Source organism: Austrofundulus limnaeus, unplaced genomic scaffold (genome assembly GCF_001266775.1).
Source record: "Austrofundulus limnaeus strain Quisiro unplaced genomic scaffold, Austrofundulus_limnaeus-1.0 Scaffold211, whole genome shotgun sequence".
In the NCBI taxonomy this organism is placed as follows: domain Eukaryota; kingdom Metazoa; phylum Chordata; class Actinopteri; order Cyprinodontiformes; family Rivulidae; genus Austrofundulus; species Austrofundulus limnaeus.
The window spans coordinates 629,758-634,265 of record NW_013952613.1 but is presented as its reverse complement, the minus strand read 5'-3'; positions in this window follow the sequence as shown (position 1 = coordinate 634,265).

The following is a 4,508-nucleotide window of genomic DNA, read 5'->3' as shown; positions in this document are numbered from 1 at the left end:
CACATGCAGCCCAGTTTGGGCATCAGTGTGCAAAGATATGGGCAGAGCTGAGAGGTGCCACTCTCCTTAAAATGTTGATGTTATTCCAAGTTAATGTTGGTAATAGCAATTTGTGTACAAAATTGAAAATAAAATTAAATAAATAAATAAAATTAAATAACTTTATGCTTTTCAAATTCTAGAACAATTTTTAGCCATTTCAAAATTAATTATTACAGAATTGTACTTGTTAACAATGTAAACTTTCTATAGCCTCATTTATACAATATATTATATTTAAGGGTGTCAATGCAGAAGCATTATGCATATTTACAGTATTACTTCTTGCCCATTATTCCTAAATTTGAAATTTAGGTTTTGACCTGCATGTCTTTCTGTTGATTTAAAAAAAACACTTTTATAAAAAATGCATCAAAACATTTGGCTCAACCAGCAAGAGTGTGATGTGACTTTTGGTAATGGTATGTCACACAACAAAATCATAAAAATAAAAAAAATGTTCTCATGCACAATAAGATTTTGAAAAAAAGAAAGGAGAAAAATCCAGCCCTTTTTGAAGCTCTCTAACTCACAGGAGAAACATCAATCAAAGTTTAAACAGAGCTCAGAAATTTGGAATTTTCATGTCAGAAAAATTTACTATCTTTAAACACTTTTACACTATCAGTTTTCTGATTTATGAATAATTCATGACAGGATGTCCTGATGCATCTCAGTAATCCAGGAAGAAAAAAATCAAAAAGAAAAAAAATGGTTTGAGAGAGGAGTAAAGGAAGCCATTTTTGTGACGAAAAACCGCCCGCCATTAAACAGAGGTGGAGGCCTTCGTGTTCAGTTGTCCCCCTCATACAATGCTGTGATTGCAAGTATGACTCAGCCCCCTGTGAGCAAAAGGTGTGAATCAGGGCCCCAACGATACCCAACTCAAGTAGGGAAAGACAGATAAAAACAAGGGGACGTTGAACCACTTGCACTCACTACATACACATAACAAAACACCAAATAACCACACCCGAAGCATCAAAACCAATAAATCAGGTGTTATCTCCTTTGAGCCAATGTGCCTCTCGTTGCTGTTGGACTTCGTATTCTCTCAAATCCACCCAGATTGCAAAATGTAGACGTTCAAACACTCATTGATCTCCAGTGTATTTGTGTATACATTACTATTCTACCAGAGGTCTCAAAAGAGTTTGTCCGGATACAAGTGACAGTCCTCTGGGAGGGTTGAAGACAAGGTTTGTAAGAACACCTGCTATACTGTAGGAGGAAGTTTCAAACAAATGATCAGCCACACTTTTCCATGGAACATTTGCATGTGTATGATCAGCCCACTGAGAAGAACAGCCATCTGAACTGCTACAGAATGAGCTTCCAGGTGGCTGTGAATTGGGGAAAAACAGTCCTGTGGCCTATTGTTGCTTGGACACAAGTCTAAATTTGATCAACCCAAGCTGGGTCACCTTGGTGTACAACGCTGTGAGGCCTGAAATGTCAGATGAACACAGGAGATATCTCTGAAAATGTATCCTTGTCCATAAGATGCACCTTTCAGTTATTTTACCCTGCTGTATCATCTATATAAAATACTGTGGACACATAAAAGCTAATGTGATGACCAGATGCTTTTGGGACTTAAAGTTCAGAACTTTAAGGCAATATGACTTTTTGTATAGTGATTCTTCGTTTGAGGCCTAACCCCCAATTTACACTACTTGTGTTCCATCTCCGCTCTGCTCCTGTCCGACCTCCGCAGCAAATGCGCACCCATTATAATCAATGAGAGTGTTTACACTGGTTGCGCACGGCTGCGCAGAGCAGCGGTCAAAATTAGAACAGATCCTATTTTTGACGGATGCCAGAGCTATGCCAGAGCTGCGCCAGAGTCAGTTTTTAAAGATTATGTCGCACCAAGATGAAAAGAAACGAGCACAACATCCATATTTTCAAAATAAGACACTATTCGACGAAATAATTTGTCGGAATAATGTCGAAATTGCAGCTATATTAATAAATATATGGATATATTTCTACACAAATGCCGTCAGAATGTATTGCTCTGTTTGGGAAGCAGATGGAAACGTAGCATGAAGCTATGTGTGCACACACGATACACGTGGATTTTATTTTGAAATCAGAAGTTTCAGAAAGGCGACAGCGAGACAGTTTCAACATGGATACCAAAAGCCTTTATATCAATGTTTTCAGCTGTGTTTGGAGTTCGTCTTTCACAGAATTAATTATTTTTTGCTCTGACTTCCACATTTATCGCGCAATCTCCTTCCTGCACATCTGTCGGACCGCACCGGTGTGGAGTGGAGACAGAACACAAGTAATGTAAATTAGGGGTAAGGGCTCTCCATACTTGGTTTGTGGTCACATGGTTGGAAGATGCTTGTTTTCACACCTTTCTCAGATCACGAAACACAGCAGAGCTCCTGGCAAACCCCTCTTGCTGCAGTACACGTCCCACCACGGTGTTCTTCCTCCCAGGATCTTCTCTCCATCTCTGCATTGGCCATTTAGTCTCAATTCGTTCACAAATAGAGTACTACACTTTTGGCACATGGATTCCTCTATAGGGTTTTGGGGGCAGCTGCCTAAGCTGTCGACCCATGAAAAGCAGATGAAGCTACTCTATATACAAAGTTATGCAATTTTTTATCATGCAACAACATCAGTCAGAACTGATTCCACAGCTTCAGATGGAGACTGAAGGGTCTTCATTCTCCACTTTGTGTTTCTGTTTGTTTAAGCTTCATGTAAATAAGCCCGTTTGATGTTCAACATCAAACAGAGCACGTATTACCACTATACTACTAGTCCTTATTTTAATAAGTGTCATGGTTTGTCATTTTATGCCTTGGTTTTTCCTAGTGTTTCCGTGTTCCCCTGTGTGTCTGCTCAGCTGCCCCACATCACTCTGCTGATTACCCTTGTTTCTCCCCAGGTGTTTTCTGTTCCCTCATTAGTTTTCTGTGTATTTAAGCTCAGTCTTGTCTCTGTCTCATTGTCGGATCATTGTTCTGTCTAACTGGTTGTGTCCTGTTCCATATTCTTCATCTACCTCCAAGTCATAGTGAATTTCTGCTGTATTTTCAGCCTCCTTGAGTTTTTTTTATTAAAGGCCTCGTGCTTTTTTTATTTTTGACATCTGCCTGTGCCCTAGGTTATTTTGTTGGTCCTGACAATAAATACTTTTAATTCTGGCACTATTAGTACTAATGCTATTCTTCTACAAATAGTATTTTGAATGCTGCACTTGAGTTGACAGCATTTGTTTTAAAATGTGATATTTAAATTAATTTAATAAATACAGACAAACCCTTTTCCTAGTTTCTGTTATTTCACCAAGGGTCAGAACCAAAGCTGAGGAGATTTCCTGAAAGCTGTTTGTCTGTTAGTAAAACTGTTCAAAAATTCTCCATGGCTGAATCAAAAGAAACTTAGCGCAAGAGTCCAACTCTATTTGGATAAAGAATTTCTAACTGGAGTGTGCCCTCTCAGCTACTTTCTATATTTGTTTGTGTGGTATAATTCAGTATGACACATGTGATGTGAGTCACTATTATTAGAAGTTTTTTTTGTGTTGCTGTTTCCAAGTGAGACTGAAGCCAAAGACAATGACGTCAATTTGTATATAACCAAACATACGCAATTTAATGAAGTCATTCAAAAAAAAAAAAAAAAAACAACTAGCATTTTTTAAAGAAATGTATGTTGTCGGTTGCCTTTCATGCCAGATTTCTAGACTGCACACTAAAAAGTGGTAAGTTTAAACCAACCAAATATGTAATCCAGCACTCGGTTCTTTGTCAGATTTATTCAGTAAAGCTGGGTTATCAGTTTGACCCAAGGTACTAATTTTAGTTTTCTACCCAAGATTGAGTTACACTGACTAATTTGTTGAGTTAGAGTTATTAAAAGTTGGTTTTAAATGAACAACTCCAAATCAGGGTCATTAGATGATGACAACTTTGGTTAGTGCCCCCTAAAGCAGAGATCTAGTCAAGTCTGATGTGTCTGTTTGTATTGAAATGGCAGCCTGATAGGAACAAAATGACAGGTTTCTACTATCACTGGGTCAAACCTTTTAATCCAACCTTTTGGTAAAATCGATCAAACCTACAACCCAGGCAGTATGTTATGAAAGACTCTGAGCTACTTTAGCTAAAAACTTTGGACACTTTTATGTTTCATAATGTTGATTATCGTGATTATCTTAAATCAAATGGAACTCAAAAGTTGACAATTTGTAGGTTTTCTTATGATGGTTTCATTAAAATCTGTCTAGTGGTATCTAACAGTTCTTATTGACATCACTCAATGTGTAGCACTTGGAGTATTTGTTGAGAATGGCTACTGCCAAAGCTTATTTTATCAACCTGTAAAAATGACTACCATTTGTGTGTTTTTTAAGTCAGTTGACAGGTCAACCATCTTGAATTAAATTAATTCCAAAAGAAAATCAATGATAGGTACAATAAATTAATATTTCTTGAAGTTTC